The 20,457-nt window shown below is 41.2% G+C and overlaps 1 protein-coding gene across 2 annotated transcripts in view; it reads right to left on the bottom strand.

Moving 5' to 3' along the window:
- The window catches only part of LOC143961905 (neuroligin-2-like), a 361,300-nt gene that overhangs the window by 235,016 nt on the left and 105,827 nt on the right, over positions 1 to 20,457 (bottom strand). The gene's annotated exons all lie outside the window — the stretch shown is intronic.

Raw genomic sequence — 20,457 nt, 5'->3', positions numbered from 1 at the left:
ACCACAACCTTTTTCAAGAAAACTGACAGGAATAGCTATATTCCACTCGACTCCTGCCATCATAGGTCATGGCTCTCAGCGGTCCCTAAGGGCCAGTTTCTTCGCTTAAAACGCAATTGCACTTTCAATGAGGATTTTCTTAAGGAGGCACTAATCTTAAAAGAGAGATTCTTAGCTAAAGGTTACAACAGTGAGTCTCTTGATTCCACTATAATGGAGGTCAACAGTAGGGAACGTCAAACATTGTTAGCTGAGAGACCACCCAGGACTGACAACATGGAAAACTATGGAGTTTCTTTACTCACGACGTTTTCCAGTCAGCATTGGGCTGTGAAAAGAATTTTACAGAAACATTGGTCGGTCATCAAAAATGACCGAATCTTGGGCCCCGAACTTCCTGATAGACCAAATGTGATCTTTAGGGGTGCAACTAACCTGCGAAATATGATTGCTCCAAATGTCCCGGACCCCCCAACTAGACCCACTTTTTTTGGCGATTTGAAGGGCTTCTACCCTTGTGGGAAATGTAGAGCTTGTAAGCTAAATGCTCTACGAGGCAGGAGATTTACTGAGTTCACCTCGTCCAGCAATGGACTTACATACCCCATACGAACATTCATCACATGCACCACTAAGTGCGTTGTGTACTTGCTTAGATGTCCATGTGGTTTGGAGTATGTGGGACGCACAGTACGCATGCTACATGTGTGCCTGGGGGAACATATCACTAACATTTGTAAAGGATTTGACAAACATAACGTTAGTAAACATTACGATCTAAAACACAATCGGGACCCAAGAGGCACCACCTTTCTGGCTTTAGAAAAATATACCCCACATTGGCGCGGCAGTAACGCTAAGCGCACTATTTCCAGGGCAGAAACAAACTGGATCCATAAATTAGGGACACATATCCCTGGGGGGCTCAACGTCGAATGGGACATTAATTGTTTTATTAACAACAGTTGATTTAATATCCCCTTTTCCCTTTTTTTGTACTGATTTTGTATTCAGTCTGGGTCTCATACACTATTTTCACTATCATTATTTGTATCTTTGTAGCAATGTTTGCTAGGTAGTTTATATGATTTTTTATGTAAACTATATCCTATGATAATAGAGTGATTGTAATGTTCTTTCTAAACCCGTTGGATATGTCTCATCCATGGTATATTTCTTTAACTGGACTATGGGTGATGGTGGGCAGCTAATGCTGTTTAGGCCCCCACCTCAATATTATGGTCATTTTTCCTCTCTCTTTTTTTATGGTAATCTATACGTATGTATTGTATATATATACATTTTGTATATATTTTTTGAACCAAGTCACCCCTTTTTTTGGGGCATACATACAGTTAGATAGCCATTATTACTGTATTTGGCCATCTGTCAATCAAAGGGGATTTATCATAGGACTCATTGTCTGTATTTTTCAGTGGTCACTTTTGCTAGTGTATTTTATATTAGAGTCCCACCATTTAGTTATGATGGAACTCGAACTTTATTTGATCTAACTGGTCGTTGACCGCTTTTTCCCTTTTTCTTCTTTTCTATATGTGGTAACCATTCCGAAGGGACTGGTCGTTTGTGGGTTAATCCCATTATGCACGGACGTTTTGGTCTGCACCTATGGCAGGGCTCCCTACCTCACCCATAGGCTATTTAAACCTTTAGCACGAGGGTGTGGGCGTACCCCTGATGACGTCAATCTGTGACGAAACGATCGTCGGGTAGATACGTCTACATCTCGTGCTATTTTTATCCGCTTTATTTTATATTTTTGCTAGCAATTCTTTTCGTTTAATTTTATACGACTCCATTGAGTCATTTGTATCTTTCAACGTCTATTTGGTTGGAAAATAAAGTACACGTGTTTTAGACTTTATCACACGATTGGGCGCTTTTTTCCTTTTTCATCCATTTGGTGACACGCCAACCTGAATATTTTTCGAACGGACCGGAACGGACGACGTTCAAGGAACACCCGAAGGTGTGGGTCATTCTTTACCTTCCTATCCGGAAAGGTGATTCGAGTCATCCATTCACACGAGGAGTGTCGGAGGAACGATCTTGTCCGATCCCAATTGTTGGGGAGTTCGTATCTGCGCACACTAAAGGTGGTTCTGGTAAGCCTTTACTACTTACTAAAATTGTACAGTGAAAGAATTTACGTGGTCAAGCACCTATACCAGTGATACCTGGGACCAACTTTAAAGTTTCGTTCACGTTCAACTATAAAGTTCCATTCACGTTCCACTTAAGGAACTTATATCTTCACATGTATGGGGCCTTGTAAATCACTTCATTTATCCAAAGCATGGGACTTGTTTTGATTTGTTTTTTAATTTTGTTGTTTATTTTTCTCACTTAATCACAAGTTTGTGCTTCACAGCATCAAGCTGTAGTTTAAACACTTATTTGTTCTTCTAAAAGTGTTTTTTTTGACCCTTCTTTTGGTTTAATAACCCAATTTTTGTTTATTGCACAATATGCACATTTGTATTGTTTATCATTGATGTTTTACTTTTTGGGAACATTATCTTTGAAAGTTTTTTCCTGATTTATTGTTTCACTACATTCAGTCACGTGTCATATATCAAGCGCTGCACTGTTTTCTACATTTCTGTTAGTTAGACCTAGTATCTGGTTTTTTGTGCTCAGCTGCTATTTTCTTAATTGATTTTTTCATATCAACTAATTTTTTACCAAGCGCAAGTTTCACTCCTTTTGTTCTTTATTGTTATACGATACACTAATTTGCTGCTGGTTCATCCGTAATGGATGTTTTTGAATATAGATCCCAAGCTGTCATTGACACCACAGGAGTCTTTGATGGGAATGAGAATTCCAGGGATGACCTGTCCGGTTGTTTTTTGAGGTTGAAGAATTTAACCATTTCTGAACTACACACAAAATGGGATATAGCCTATCTGGAAGAATATGTAAGGGAAAATATGGTTCCCAGGAGTTTGAGATGGGAGGTTAACCCACAAAAAGAGGACACAGAAATAGCTGAATGGTTTAAATACTTCAATGAGGCAGGGGTTCAGTTTTTAAAATTCCTGATTGCTAAGAAATCGAGGAAACTTGCCTCATTGGATTATGAGATTGGTCTGATTAAAACTAAGCTTGTCCCCTTTAAAAATGATCCTGAGTATATGCAAAGATCTGAATCCCTAAAAACTATCCTGACCAAAGAGGAGACTGAACAAAAAACTAAGAAAAAGAAAAAATACAATAGGGATAAAAAAGATTATAAAGACAATGTTGTCTTCAAATGGCAGGTCTCTACTGAGAACTTGGCCCCCTCACCCCCTATGGGTGATCCAGGTCTACATCCCCCAGGGCATATTGAGGGAATCAGAGGAGGTGGCGTTGGTGATTCTAACCTTTTTTGGGGCCCCATGAGCCAGGCCTCTCCAGTATATACTGAAAGAGTAATGGGTCCATCATCACAACCATATCCCCAGTCCTTTAGAGGAAGGGTCGATAAACGTAATTTTAACCACCAACGCCATCCAACTCCATTTAATCATCACCAATATCCCACTTCAATGGCGCCCCCTCCACCCTGGCGATCCAGAGGTGGTAAATCTTTTTCCCAGGGAAACAAATCCCTCTCTCAAGGTAGAGGTAGCAGTAGGGATAGGAGACCCCCTCCGGATGTAAGAGATTTGGGATCCAATTACAGGGTTGAGACCTTCAATAGATATGGCCCCCTTGGGGATGACAGGAATGGGCATTCTGAAACCCCTAGGGGTCAGGGTGGTTTTCGGCCATCATATAGTCAACCCTTAGTTGGCAGTTTTTACCAACAGGGTTTTCAGGAGGGCACTCGGGGGGGACACAAGAGAAACGGAGACACAAGAGAGGGTGCAGAGGGGGGAAACGTCTTCACACCAAAAAGAAGAAGGACTTAGATATCAGTGGTGTCATTAACCTAAGTAATAAAAAGCTATCTAATGAAGAATTGCAGACTCTCGGAAAGGGTCTCAAGTTTGTGCCCCCTCAGAATTTAAATAAATTTCAGACATTTATAGATATCCAAAAGTTTACACGTAAGTTGAACATTAAGAGGTATATCATGAGCAACCCCTCCCGCCAATTAGTTAGGGATTCAACAATTATGCATTCTGGTTTATCGAATGCCTCCTTGTTCAATCCTCCTGGCAATACAGCACCCAACATTAATATTTTCCGTGATCTGGTATTAAAGGATCTCAATGGTTTGAAATTGAGACCAGCTCAACCCACACGTGAATTTAGGGCAGGGTTAGACTCATTGCTTAATAGGAAAGACATAGTAGTTCGGTCGGCTGACAAAGGCGGTGCCATTGTAATACTTGATAAAACCGCATATTCCAAAGAGATGACTAGGATTCTGTCAGACTCTGAGACCTACTCTCCATTACTTTTAGATCCCACCACCCAATTCAAAGGTGAACTAAAAGAGTTGGTTGAGAAAGGGTTCAACATGGGTATTTTAAATAAAAAAGAAAGGGACTTTCTGGTACCTTTGGCGCCGCGTTTACCGGTTATGTATTCTCTACCCAAGATACACAAATCCTTAGAAAATCCACCAGGGCGGCCCATCATCAGTGGAATTGACTCTGTAACCTCGCGTATAGGGAAATATATTGACAAATATCTGCAACCACTGGTGATGGGCACGCCATCCTTTTTGAGAGATACCAAACATGTTATCAACATTCTGCAATTGATTGAATGGAAACCCACCTATCTCCTAATTACCGCGGATGTAGCTTCACTGTACACCGCTATCTCCCATCAACTGGGCTATGAAGCGGTTCATCACTTTCTGGCCCAGGATGGTAGTATTTCAGTGACTCAGCGCAACTATATTCTTGAATTACTTCTGTTTGCCATGACGCACAATCACTTTTGGCATGACGGGACCCATTTTTTGCAAGTGAAGGGAGTGGCCATGGGAGCTAAATTTGCTCCCAGTATGGCCAATCTCTTCATGGCAAAATGGGAGGAGGACATAGTCTTTAGTGACAAACCCCCGGAACTAGTCACCTGGAAAAGGTTCATCGATGACATCTTGTTTATCTGGGATGGTGACAGTTCATCAGCAGAGCTCTTCCTGTCCCATTTAAACAACAACAACCGTGGGATAGTTCTCAGCTATGTCTCAAGCCCCATTAATATCCAATTTTTGGATTTGAATATTTCCATCCGAGATAATAACATAACTACCACAACCTTTTTCAAGAAAACTGACAGGAATAGCTATATTCCACTCGACTCCTGCCACCATAGGTCATGGCTCTCAGCGGTCCCTAAGGGCCAGTTTCTTCGCTTAAAACGCAATTGCACTTTCAATGAGGATTTTCTTAAGGAGGCACTAATCTTAAAAGAGAGATTCTTAGCTAAAGGTTACAACAGTGAGTCCCTTGATTCCACTATAATGGAGGTCAACAGTAGGGAACGTCAAACATTGTTAGCTGAGAGACCACCCAGGACTGACAACATGGAAAACTATGGAGTTTCTTTACTCACGACGTTTTCCAGTCAGCATTGGGCTGTGAAAAGAATTTTACAGAAACATTGGTCGGTCATCAAAAATGACCGAATCTTGGGCCCCGAACTTCCTGATAGACCAAATGTGATCTTTAGGGGTGCAACTAACCTGCGAAATATGATTGCTCCAAATGTCCCGGACCCCCCAACTAGACCCACTTTTTTTGGCGATTTGAAGGGCTTCTACCCTTGTGGGAAATGTAGAGCTTGTAAGCTAAATGCTCTACGAGGCAGGAGATTTACTGAGTTCACCTCGTCCAGCAATGGACTTACATACCCCATACGAACATTCATCACATGCACCACTAAGTGCGTTGTGTACTTACTTAGATGTCCATGTGGTTTGGAGTATGTGGGACGCACAGTACGCATGCTACATGTGTGCCTGGGGGAACATATCACTAACATTTGTAAAGGATTTGACAAACATAACGTTAGTAAACATTACGATCTAAAACACAATCGGGACCCAAGAGGCACCACCTTTCTGGCTTTAGAAAAATATACCCCACATTGGCGCGGCAGTAACGCTAAGCGCACTATTTCCAGGGCAGAAACAAACTGGATCCATAAATTAGGGACACATATCCCTGGGGGGCTCAACGTCGAATGGGACATTAATTGTTTTATTAACAACAGTTGATTTAATATCCCCTTTTCCCTTTTTTTGTACTGATTTTGTATTCAGTCTGGGTCTCATACACTGTTTTCACTATCATTATTTGTATCTTTGTAGCAATGTTTGCTAGGTAGTTTATATGATTTTTTATGTAAACTATATCCTATGATAATAGAGTGATTGTAATGTTCTTTCTAAACCCGTTGGATATGTCTCATCCATGGTATATTTCTTTAACTGGACTATGGGTGATGGTGGGCAGCTAATGCTGTTTAGGCCCCCACCTCAATATTATGGTCATTTTTCCTCTCTCTTTTTTTATGGTAATCTATACGTATGTATTGTATATATATACATTTCGTATATATTTTTTGAACCAAGTCACCCCTTTTTTTGGAGCATACATACAGTTAGATAGCCATTATTACTGTATTTGGCCATCTGTCAATCAAAGGGGATTTATCATAGGACTCATTGTCTGTATTTTTCAGTGGTCACTTTTGCTAGTGTATTTTATATTAGAGTCCCACCATTTAGTTATGATGGAACTCGAACTTTATTTGATCTAACTGGTCGTTGACCGCTTTTTCCCTTTTTCTTCTTTTCTATATGTGGTAACCATTCCGAAGGGACTGGTCGTTTGTGGGTTAATCCCATTATGCACGGACGTTTTGGTCTGCACCTATGGCAGGGCTCCCTACCTCACCCATAGGCTATTTAAACCTTTAGCACGAGGGTGTGGGCGTACCCCTGATGACGTCAATCTGTGACGAAACGATCGTCGGGTAGATACGTCTACATCTCGTGCTATTTTTATCCGCTTTATTTTATATTTTTGCTAGCAATTCTTTTCGTTTAATTTTATACGACTCCATTGAGTCATTTGTATCTTTCAACGTCTATTTGGTTGGAAAATAAAGTACACGTGTTTTAGACTTTATCACACGATTGGGCGCTTTTTTCCTTTTTCATCCATTTGGTGACACGCCAACCTGAATATTTTTCGAACGGACCGGAACGGACGACGTTCAAGGAACACCCGAAGGTGTGGGTCATTCTTTACCTTCCTATCCGGAAAGGTGATTCGAGTCATCCATTCACACGAGGAGTGTCGGAGGAACGATCTTGTCCGATCCCAATTGTTGGGGAGTTCGTATCTGCGCACACTAAAGGTGGTTCTGGTAAGCCTTTACTACTTACTAAAATTGTACAGTGAAAGAATTTACGTGGTCAAGCACCTATACCAGTGATACCTGGGACCAACTTTAAAGTTTCGTTCACGTTCAACTATAAAGTTCCATTCACGTTCCACTTAAGGAACTTATATCTTCACATGTATGGGGCCTTGTAAATCACTTCATTTATCCAAAGCATGGGACTTGTTTTGATTTGTTTTTTAATTTTGTTGTTTATTTTTCTCACTTAATCACAAGTTTGTGCTTCACAGCATCAAGCTGTAGTTTAAACACTTATTTGTTCTTCTAAAAGTGTTTTTTTTGACCCTTCTTTTGGTTTAATAACCCAATTTTTGTTTATTGCACAATATGCACATTTGTATTGTTTATCATTGATGTTTTACTTTTTGGGAACATTATCTTTGAAAGTTTTTTCCTGATTTATTGTTTCACTACATTCAGTCACGTGTCATATATCAAGCGCTGCACTGTTTTCTACATTTCTGTTAGTTAGACCTAGTATCTGGTTTTTTGTGCTCAGCTGCTATTTTCTTAATTGATTTTTTCATATCAACTAATTTTTTACCAAGCGCAAGTTTCACTCCTTTTGTTCTTTATTGTTATACGATACACTAATTTGCTGCTGGTTCATCCGTAATGGATGTTTTTGAATATAGATCCCAAGCTGTCATTGACACCACAGGAGTCTTTGATGGGAATGAGAATTCCAGGGATGACCTGTCCGGTTGTTTTTTGAGGTTGAAGAATTTAACCATTTCTGAACTACACACAAAATGGGATATAGCCTATCTGGAAGAATATGTAAGGGAAAATATGGTTCCCAGGAGTTTGAGATGGGAGGTTAACCCACAAAAAGAGGACACAGAAATAGCTGAATGGTTTAAATACTTCAATGAGGCAGGGGTTCAGTTTTTAAAATTCCTGATTGCTAAGAAATCGAGGAAACTTGCCTCATTGGATTATGAGATTGGTCTGATTAAAACTAAGCTTGTCCCCTTTAAAAATGATCCTGAGTATATGCAAAGATCTGAATCCCTAAAAACTATCCTGACCAAAGAGGAGACTGAACAAAAAACTAAGAAAAAGAAAAAATACAATAGGGATAAAAAAGATTATAAAGACAATGTTGTCTTCAAATGGCAGGTCTCTACTGAGAACTTGGCCCCCTCACCCCCTATGGGTGATCCAGGTCTACATCCCCCAGGGCATATTGAGGGAATCAGAGGAGGTGGCGTTGGTGATTCTAACCTTTTTTGGGGCCCCATGAGCCAGGCCTCTCCAGTATATACTGAAAGAGTAATGGGTCCATCATCACAACCATATCCCCAGTCCTTTAGAGGAAGGGTCGATAAACGTAATTTTAACCACCAACGCCATCCAACTCCATTTAATCATCACCAATATCCCACTTCAATGGCGCCCCCTCCACCCTGGCGATCCAGAGGTGGTAAATCTTTTTCCCAGGGAAACAAATCCCTCTCTCAAGGTAGAGGTAGCAGTAGGGATAGGAGACCCCCTCCGGATGTAAGAGATTTGGGATCCAATTACAGGGTTGAGACCTTCAATAGATATGGCCCCCTTGGGGATGACAGGAATGGGCATTCTGAAACCCCTAGGGGTCAGGGTGGTTTTCGGCCATCATATAGTCAACCCTTAGTTGGCAGTTTTTACCAACAGGGTTTTCAGGAGGGCACTCGGGGGGGACACAAGAGAAACGGAGACACAAGAGAGGGTGCAGAGGGGGGAAACGTCTTCACACCAAAAAGAAGAAGGACTTAGATATCAGTGGTGTCATTAACCTAAGTAATAAAAAGCTATCTAATGAAGAATTGCAGACTCTCGGAAAGGGTCTCAAGTTTGTGCCCCCTCAGAATTTAAATAAATTTCAGACATTTATAGATATCCAAAAGTTTACACGTAAGTTGAACATTAAGAGGTATATCATGAGCAACCCCTCCCGCCAATTAGTTAGGGATTCAACAATTATGCATTCTGGTTTATCGAATGCCTCCTTGTTCAATCCTCCTGGCAATACAGCACCCAACATTAATATTTTCCGTGATCTGGTATTAAAGGATCTCAATGGTTTGAAATTGAGACCAGCTCAACCCACACGTGAATTTAGGGCAGGGTTAGACTCATTGCTTAATAGGAAAGACATAGTAGTTCGGTCGGCTGACAAAGGCGGTGCCATTGTAATACTTGATAAAACCGCATATTCCAAAGAGATGACTAGGATTCTGTCAGACTCTGAGACCTACTCTCCATTACTTTTAGATCCCACCACCCAATTCAAAGGTGAACTAAAAGAGTTGGTTGAGAAAGGGTTCAACATGGGTATTTTAAATAAAAAAGAAAGGGACTTTCTGGTACCTTTGGCGCCGCGTTTACCGGTTATGTATTCTCTACCCAAGATACACAAATCCTTAGAAAATCCACCAGGGCGGCCCATCATCAGTGGAATTGACTCTGTAACCTCGCGTATAGGGAAATATATTGACAAATATCTGCAACCACTGGTGATGGGCACGCCATCCTTTTTGAGAGATACCAAACATGTTATCAACATTCTGCAATTGATTGAATGGAAACCCACCTATCTCCTAATTACCGCGGATGTAGCTTCACTGTACACCGCTATCTCCCATCAACTGGGCTATGAAGCGGTTCATCACTTTCTGGCCCAGGATGGTAGTATTTCAGTGACTCAGCGCAACTATATTCTTGAATTACTTCTGTTTGCCATGACGCACAATCACTTTTGGCATGACGGGACCCATTTTTTGCAAGTGAAGGGAGTGGCCATGGGAGCTAAATTTGCTCCCAGTATGGCCAATCTCTTCATGGCAAAATGGGAGGAGGACATAGTCTTTAGTGACAAACCCCCGGAACTAGTCACCTGGAAAAGGTTCATCGATGACATCTTGTTTATCTGGGATGGTGACAGTTCATCAGCAGAGCTCTTCCTGTCCCATTTAAACAACAACAACCGTGGGATAGTTCTCAGCTATGTCTCAAGCCCCATTAATATCCAATTTTTGGATTTGAATATTTCCATCCGAGATAATAACATAACTACCACAACCTTTTTCAAGAAAACTGACAGGAATAGCTATATTCCACTCGACTCCTGCCACCATAGGTCATGGCTCTCAGCGGTCCCTAAGGGCCAGTTTCTTCGCTTAAAACGCAATTGCACTTTCAATGAGGATTTTCTTAAGGAGGCACTAATCTTAAAAGAGAGATTCTTAGCTAAAGGTTACAACAGTGAGTCCCTTGATTCCACTATAATGGAGGTCAACAGTAGGGAACGTCAAACATTGTTAGCTGAGAGACCACCCAGGACTGACAACATGGAAAACTATGGAGTTTCTTTACTCACGACGTTTTCCAGTCAGCATTGGGCTGTGAAAAGAATTTTACAGAAACATTGGTCGGTCATCAAAAATGACCGAATCTTGGGCCCCGAACTTCCTGATAGACCAAATGTGATCTTTAGGGGTGCAACTAACCTGCGAAATATGATTGCTCCAAATGTCCCGGACCCCCCAACTAGACCCACTTTTTTTGGCGATTTGAAGGGCTTCTACCCTTGTGGGAAATGTAGAGCTTGTAAGCTAAATGCTCTACGAGGCAGGAGATTTACTGAGTTCACCTCGTCCAGCAATGGACTTACATACCCCATACGAACATTCATCACATGCACCACTAAGTGCGTTGTGTACTTACTTAGATGTCCATGTGGTTTGGAGTATGTGGGACGCACAGTACGCATGCTACATGTGTGCCTGGGGGAACATATCACTAACATTTGTAAAGGATTTGACAAACATAACGTTAGTAAACATTACGATCTAAAACACAATCGGGACCCAAGAGGCACCACCTTTCTGGCTTTAGAAAAATATACCCCACATTGGCGCGGCAGTAACGCTAAGCGCACTATTTCCAGGGCAGAAACAAACTGGATCCATAAATTAGGGACACATATCCCTGGGGGGCTCAACGTCGAATGGGACATTAATTGTTTTATTAACAACAGTTGATTTAATATCCCCTTTTCCCTTTTTTTGTACTGATTTTGTATTCAGTCTGGGTCTCATACACTGTTTTCACTATCATTATTTGTATCTTTGTAGCAATGTTTGCTAGGTAGTTTATATGATTTTTTATGTAAACTATATCCTATGATAATAGAGTGATTGTAATGTTCTTTCTAAACCCGTTGGATATGTCTCATCCATGGTATATTTCTTTAACTGGACTATGGGTGATGGTGGGCAGCTAATGCTGTTTAGGCCCCCACCTCAATATTATGGTCATTTTTCCTCTCTCTTTTTTTATGGTAATCTATACGTATGTATTGTATATATATACATTTCGTATATATTTTTTGAACCAAGTCACCCCTTTTTTTGGAGCATACATACAGTTAGATAGCCATTATTACTGTATTTGGCCATCTGTCAATCAAAGGGGATTTATCATAGGACTCATTGTCTGTATTTTTCAGTGGTCACTTTTGCTAGTGTATTTTATATTAGAGTCCCACCATTTAGTTATGATGGAACTCGAACTTTATTTGATCTAACTGGTCGTTGACCGCTTTTTCCCTTTTTCTTCTTTTCTATATGTGGTAACCATTCCGAAGGGACTGGTCGTTTGTGGGTTAATCCCATTATGCACGGACGTTTTGGTCTGCACCTATGGCAGGGCTCCCTACCTCACCCATAGGCTATTTAAACCTTTAGCACGAGGGTGTGGGCGTACCCCTGATGACGTCAATCTGTGACGAAACGATCGTCGGGTAGATACGTCTACATCTCGTGCTATTTTTATCCGCTTTATTTTATATTTTTGCTAGCAATTCTTTTCGTTTAATTTTATACGACTCCATTGAGTCATTTGTATCTTTCAACGTCTATTTGGTTGGAAAATAAAGTACACGTGTTTTAGACTTTATCACACGATTGGGCGCTTTTTTCCTTTTTCATCCATTTGGTGACACGCCAACCTGAATATTTTTCGAACGGACCGGAACGGACGACGTTCAAGGAACACCCGAAGGTGTGGGTCATTCTTTACCTTCCTATCCGGAAAGGTGATTCGAGTCATCCATTCACACGAGGAGTGTCGGAGGAACGATCTTGTCCGATCCCAATTGTTGGGGAGTTCGTATCTGCGCACACTAAAGGTGGTTCTGGTAAGCCTTTACTACTTACTAAAATTGTACAGTGAAAGAATTTACGTGGTCAAGCACCTATACCAGTGATACCTGGGACCAACTTTAAAGTTTCGTTCACGTTCAACTATAAAGTTCCATTCACGTTCCACTTAAGGAACTTATATCTTCACATGTATGGGGCCTTGTAAATCACTTCATTTATCCAAAGCATGGGACTTGTTTTGATTTGTTTTTTAATTTTGTTGTTTATTTTTCTCACTTAATCACAAGTTTGTGCTTCACAGCATCAAGCTGTAGTTTAAACACTTATTTGTTCTTCTAAAAGTGTTTTTTTTGACCCTTCTTTTGGTTTAATAACCCAATTTTTGTTTATTGCACAATATGCACATTTGTATTGTTTATCATTGATGTTTTACTTTTTGGGAACATTATCTTTGAAAGTTTTTTCCTGATTTATTGTTTCACTACATTCAGTCACGTGTCATATATCAAGCGCTGCACTGTTTTCTACATTTCTGTTAGTTAGACCTAGTATCTGGTTTTTTGTGCTCAGCTGCTATTTTCTTAATTGATTTTTTCATATCAACTAATTTTTTACCAAGCGCAAGTTTCACTCCTTTTGTTCTTTATTGTTATACGATACACTAATTTGCTGCTGGTTCATCCGTAATGGATGTTTTTGAATATAGATCCCAAGCTGTCATTGACACCACAGGAGTCTTTGATGGGAATGAGAATTCCAGGGATGACCTGTCCGGTTGTTTTTTGAGGTTGAAGAATTTAACCATTTCTGAACTACACACAAAATGGGATATAGCCTATCTGGAAGAATATGTAAGGGAAAATATGGTTCCCAGGAGTTTGAGATGGGAGGTTAACCCACAAAAAGAGGACACAGAAATAGCTGAATGGTTTAAATACTTCAATGAGGCAGGGGTTCAGTTTTTAAAATTCCTGATTGCTAAGAAATCGAGGAAACTTGCCTCATTGGATTATGAGATTGGTCTGATTAAAACTAAGCTTGTCCCCTTTAAAAATGATCCTGAGTATATGCAAAGATCTGAATCCCTAAAAACTATCCTGACCAAAGAGGAGACTGAACAAAAAACTAAGAAAAAGAAAAAATACAATAGGGATAAAAAAGATTATAAAGACAATGTTGTCTTCAAATGGCAGGTCTCTACTGAGAACTTGGCCCCCTCACCCCCTATGGGTGATCCAGGTCTACATCCCCCAGGGCATATTGAGGGAATCAGAGGAGGTGGCGTTGGTGATTCTAACCTTTTTTGGGGCCCCATGAGCCAGGCCTCTCCAGTATATACTGAAAGAGTAATGGGTCCATCATCACAACCATATCCCCAGTCCTTTAGAGGAAGGGTCGATAAACGTAATTTTAACCACCAACGCCATCCAACTCCATTTAATCATCACCAATATCCCACTTCAATGGCACCCCCTCCACCCTGGCGATCCAGAGGTGGTAAATCTTTTTCCCAGGGAAACAAATCCCTCTCTCAAGGTAGAGGTAGCAGTAGGGATAGGAGACCCCCTCCGGATGTAAGAGATTTGGGATCCAATTACAGGGTTGAGACCTTCAATAGATATGGCCCCCTTGGGGATGACAGGAATGGGCATTCTGAAACCCCTAGGGGTCAGGGTGGTTTTCGGCCATCATATAGTCAACCCTTAGTTGGCAGTTTTTACCAACAGGGTTTTCAGGAGGGCACTCGGGGGGGACACAAGAGAAACGGAGACACAAGAGAGGGTGCAGAGGGGGGAAACGTCTTCACACCAAAAAGAAGAAGGACTTAGATATCAGTGGTGTCATTAACCTAAGTAATAAAAAGCTATCTAATGAAGAATTGCAGACTCTCGGAAAGGGTCTCAAGTTTGTGCCCCCTCAGAATTTAAATAAATTTCAGACATTTATAGATATCCAAAAGTTTACACGTAAGTTGAACATTAAGAGGTATATCATGAGCAACCCCTCCCGCCAATTAGTTAGGGATTCAACAATTATGCATTCTGGTTTATCGAATGCCTCCTTGTTCAATCCTCCTGGCAATACAGCACCCAACATTAATATTTTCCGTGATCTGGTATTAAAGGATCTCAATGGTTTGAAATTGAGACCAGCTCAACCCACACGTGAATTTAGGGCAGGGTTAGACTCATTGCTTAATAGGAAAGACATAGTAGTTCGGTCGGCTGACAAAGGCGGTGCCATTGTAATACTTGATAAAACCGCATATTCCAAAGAGATGACTAGGATTCTGTCAGACTCTGAGACCTACTCTCCATTACTTTTAGATCCCACCACCCAATTCAAAGGTGAACTAAAAGAGTTGGTTGAGAAAGGGTTCAACATGGGTATTTTAAATAAAAAAGAAAGGGACTTTCTGGTACCTTTGGCGCCGCGTTTACCGGTTATGTATTCTCTACCCAAGATACACAAATCCTTAGAAAATCCACCAGGGCGGCCCATCATCAGTGGAATTGACTCTGTAACCTCGCGTATAGGGAAATATATTGACAAATATCTGCAACCACTGGTGATGGGCACGCCATCCTTTTTGAGAGATACCAAACATGTTATCAACATTCTGCAATTGATTGAATGGAAACCCACCTATCTCCTAATTACCGCGGATGTAGCTTCACTGTACACCGCTATCTCCCATCAACTGGGCTATGAAGCGGTTCATCACTTTCTGGCCCAGGATGGTAGTATTTCAGTGACTCAGCGCAACTATATTCTTGAATTACTTCTGTTTGCCATGACGCACAATCACTTTTGGCATGACGGGACCCATTTTTTGCAAGTGAAGGGAGTGGCCATGGGAGCTAAATTTGCTCCCAGTATGGCCAATCTCTTCATGGCAAAATGGGAGGAGGACATAGTCTTTAGTGACAAACCCCCGGAACTAGTCACCTGGAAAAGGTTCATCGATGACATCTTGTTTATCTGGGATGGTGACAGTTCATCAGCAGAGCTCTTCCTGTCCCATTTAAACAACAACAACCGTGGGATAGTTCTCAGCTATGTCTCAAGCCCCATTAATATCCAATTTTTGGATTTGAATATTTCCATCCGAGATAATAACATAACTACCACAACCTTTTTCAAGAAAACTGACAGGAATAGCTATATTCCACTCGACTCCTGCCACCATAGGTCATGGCTCTCAGCGGTCCCTAAGGGCCAGTTTCTTCGCTTAAAACGCAATTGCACTTTCAATGAGGATTTTCTTAAGGAGGCACTAATCTTAAAAGAGAGATTCTTAGCTAAAGGTTACAACAGTGAGTCCCTTGATTCCACTATAATGGAGGTCAACAGTAGGGAACGTCAAACATTGTTAGCTGAGAGACCACCCAGGACTGACAACATGGAAAACTATGGAGTTTCTTTACTCACGACGTTTTCCAGTCAGCATTGGGCTGTGAAAAGAATTTTACAGAAACATTGGTCGGTCATCAAAAATGACCGAATCTTGGGCCCCGAACTTCCTGATAGACCAAATGTGATCTTTAGGGGTGCAACTAACCTGCGAAATATGATTGCTCCAAATGTCCCGGACCCCCCAACTAGACCCACTTTTTTTGGCGATTTGAAGGGCTTCTACCCTTGTGGGAAATGTAGAGCTTGTAAGCTAAATGCTCTACGAGGCAGGAGATTTACTGAGTTCACCTCGTCCAGCAATGGACTTACATACCCCATACGAACATTCATCACATGCACCACTAAGTGCGTTGTGTACTTACTTAGATGTCCATGTGGTTTGGAGTATGTGGGACGCACAGTACGCATGCTACATGTGTGCCTGGGGGAACATATCACTAACATTTGTAAAGGATTTGACAAACATAACGTTAGTAAACATTACGATCTAAAACACAATCGGGACCCAAGAGGCACCACCTTTCTGGCTTTAGAAAAATATACCCCACATTGGCGCGGCAGTAACGCTAAGCGCACTATTTCCAGGGCAGAAACAAACTGGATCCATAAATTAGGGACACATATCCCTGGGGGGCTCAACGTCGAATGGGACATTAATTGTTTTATTAACAACAGTTGATTTAATATCCCCTTTTCCCTTTTTTTGTACTGATTTTGTATTCAGTCTGGGTCTCATACACTGTTTTCACTATCATTATTTGTATCTTTGTAGCAATGTTTGCTAGGTAGTTTATATGATTTTTTATGTAAACTATATCCTATGATAATAGAGTGATTGTAATGTTCTTTCTAAACCCGTTGGATATGTCTCATCCATGGTATATTTCTTTAACTGGACTATGGGTGATGGTGGGCAGCTAATGCTGTTTAGGCCCCCACCTCAATATTATGGTCATTTTTCCTCTCTCTTTTTTTATGGTAATCTATACGTATGTATTGTATATATATACATTTCGTATATATTTTTTGAACCAAGTCACCCCTTTTTTTGGAGCATACATACAGTTAGATAGCCATTATTACTGTATTTGGCCATCTGTCAATCAAAGGGGATTTATCATAGGACTCATTGTCTGTATTTTTCAGTGGTCACTTTTGCTAGTGTATTTTATATTAGAGTCCCACCATTTAGTTATGATGGAACTCGAACTTTATTTGATCTAACTGGTCGTTGACCGCTTTTTCCCTTTTTCTTCTTTTCTATATGTGGTAACCATTCCGAAGGGACTGGTCGTTTGTGGGTTAATCCCATTATGCACGGACGTTTTGGTCTGCACCTATGGCAGGGCTCCCTACCTCACCCATAGGCTATTTAAACCTTTAGCACGAGGGTGTGGGCGTACCCCTGATGACGTCAATCTGTGACGAAACGATCGTCGGGTAGATACGTCTACATCTCGTGCTATTTTTATCCGCTTTATTTTATATTTTTGCTAGCAATTCTTTTCGTTTAATTTTATACGACTCCATTGAGTCATTTGTATCTTTCAACGTCTATTTGGTTGGAAAATAAAGTACACGTGTTTTAGACTTTATCACACGATTGGGCGCTTTTTTCCTTTTTCATCCATTTGGTGACACGCCAACCTGAATATTTTTCGAACGGACCGGAACGGACGACGTTCAAGGAACACCCGAAGGTGTGGGTCATTCTTTACCTTCCTATCCGGAAAGGTGATTCGAGTCATCCATTCACACGAGGAGTGTCGGAGGAACGATCTTGTCCGATCCCAATTGTTGGGGAGTTCGTATCTGCGCACACTAAAGGTGGTTCTGGTAAGCCTTTACTACTTACTAAAATTGTACAGTGAAAGAATTTACGTGGTCAAGCACCTATACCAGTGATACCTGGGACCAACTTTAAAGTTTCGTTCACGTTCAACTATAAAGTTCCATTCACGTTCCACTTAAGGAACTTATATCTTCACATGTATGGGGCCTTGTAAATCACTTCATTTATCCAAAGCATGGGACTTGTTTTGATTTGTTTTTTAATTTTGTTGTTTATTTTTCTCACTTAATCACAAGTTTGTGCTTCACAGCATCAAGCTGTAGTTTAAACAATTATTTGTTCTTCTAAAAGTGTTTTTTTTTACCCTTCTTTTGGTTTAATAACCCAATTTTTGTTTATTGCACAATATGCACATTTGTATTGTTTATCATTGATGTTTTACTTTTTGGGAACATTATCTTTGAAAGTTTTTTCCTGATTTATTGTTTCACTACATTCAGTCACGTGTCATATATCAAGCGCTGCACTGTTTTCCACATACTTCACAGTAGGGCACGGATGAAGGGGGTGGGCAGGAGGGGCAGCTGCCCTGGGCATATTCAAAGCTGGAAATCCAAATGAATGGAGAGATGAGAAGAAGAGAGAAGAGGAAATGGAAGAGAATAGAGAGAAACAAAGGGGAGAGGACAGCGAGGGGGAAAGGAAGGAAGGAGAGAGGAATAAAGCAGGGAAAGGAAGAGAGGGGAGGATAGGAAAGCAGAGAAAAGATTAAAATTGAAGAAAAGAGGAGAGGAGAATAGAAGGTACAAGAGGAGAGAGAAGAGGAGAACAAACAGAAAGGGAGAATAGAGAAGAGGAGAGCAGACAGCAGAGGCGAGGAGAAGGGAGAACAGAACAGAACAGAAAGGAGAGGAGCAGAGTGGAGAGGACAACGAGGGAAGGAGACAGAAGAGGAATGAAGTAGAAATAAGAATAAAGGGGAAAATCAAGGATACACACCTTGGCATTTTCTGGGGCACTGGATTTCCTGGTACTGCTCCATAGAATTGCTGCAAGCTTCCAAGAGTATGGCTCCCCGTTGGAAGGAATGGGGCAGTGGTATGCATCTGCAGAAGGAAGAGGGCCCAGTAGGAACACTTTCCCGTGGGGCTTCAGGCAGGACCACATAGATCACTGGAACAGGAATATAGGTAAAGTTGGCCAAACACTATACGAAACTCACCTAGTCTGTGGCCTTATTAGCCCCGTTTCACTCAACATTCTTTAATTGGAAAGTTGTAGGAGCTGGGTGGAAAATGGTCAGCCGAAACAGCAGCCACATCCAATAGCTCCAGCTGTGCTAAACAGCATGGATGGAGGAATCTTTCAGATCTATTAATACATGGCCAGCATAAGTATCAGAGCAGGTGGGCTGCCCCAGGGGCTGAGGGGTCAGCAAACCTTAAAACAATTTGTAACCAAGGCACAGTTGGCCTTCAAACCCAGTTGCGCTTCTTCTCTTTGGACCATTCCATACTAACTGGGTCACATTCAAATATATACTTAAAAAAAGAACTATACAGTAGCATCCTTATAAAAGCAATACCAAATATTGAATGTAGAAAATATAAATGTCTGTGAAGGTTCTCATGTATCAAGGCCATGGTATATCAAGGAGTGGGTAGCCATACTCAGCTGGACTTGTTCTGTAATGTTAAAGATGTTTTGTAGCTTCTCCAAACCATTTCTTCAGTTCTGATGAGTGTCAAGGACATACCCCAGTATTTATATCCACACGGGTACAACAGATACAGTAGAGGGCAGATGTTGATGACCAAGAACTGGATGGAATTTGTAGAACCACCCTCTTCATAGGATGGAGAGAAGATGGTATATGCAATGTAGTGTAGAGAGGAATGCAAAGACCTCTATGTTGGGGGGGGGGGGCAACCTCTCAGTAAATAAATGGCCCAATATAGGAGGACAAATTCTACAGGTCAAGACTCAGCAGTTTTCCTACACCTATAGGAAAAGGGACATTCTTCAAGGACACATTTCAGATAGGAGGACAACTGGATTACGAGTGGTGATAAAGCGACCATCTGCATCAAACTGGAATAATTATGACTGAATGGGATGGGGGGTCTTTCAACACCACAAGTCTTCCACATACTGTATAATGTCATCCTAACATCTCGACCCCAGACGTTCGACAACAATTCACACCTTCAGCCATGTAAATCGAAGGATTAGTACCTAATGAAGCCTTCATGACACCAAGAACATAACTAGAACAAGGGGGGGTTCCACAACTTTCACACTTCCCATCTTGTTATTGGACAATCAATGTCTGTACGTTCCATGGTATTTGGATGAAAGTGTCTCTGTTTGGATGTAAATGTTGGGGTATCTTCCTGACATTCATTAGAAATGCTTGGAGAATTTCCAAAATGTCTTCAATATTACAAGTCCAGCTGAATGTGACTAACTACCAGTAGATATAGGCAATGTAGATGTTCTTCCCGATCTACATATCATACAAACCAACATTTAGATAAAAATCAGCTGTTGTTATGTAACAGTTTTATAAGTCTAACAGGCCGTTTCCAGATGAAATAGCCATTCGTGTGTGAATTCGGTCAGTGGGCACGCAGCGGAGGAGGGGGCGACAGAGCAGTAGAGAGTAGAAGAGCGATAAGAGGAGTGCTGGAACAGCTGCTACCAGGGTAGACCGAGCAGCGT

This window comes from Lithobates pipiens, unplaced genomic scaffold, assembly GCF_037356315.1.
Source record: "Lithobates pipiens isolate NorthernLeopardFrog02 unplaced genomic scaffold, aLitPip1_a1.2 Scaffold_8, whole genome shotgun sequence".
Lineage (NCBI taxonomy): Eukaryota > Metazoa > Chordata > Amphibia > Anura > Ranidae > Lithobates > Lithobates pipiens.
This window is presented reverse-complemented; position numbering and strand designations above follow the sequence as displayed.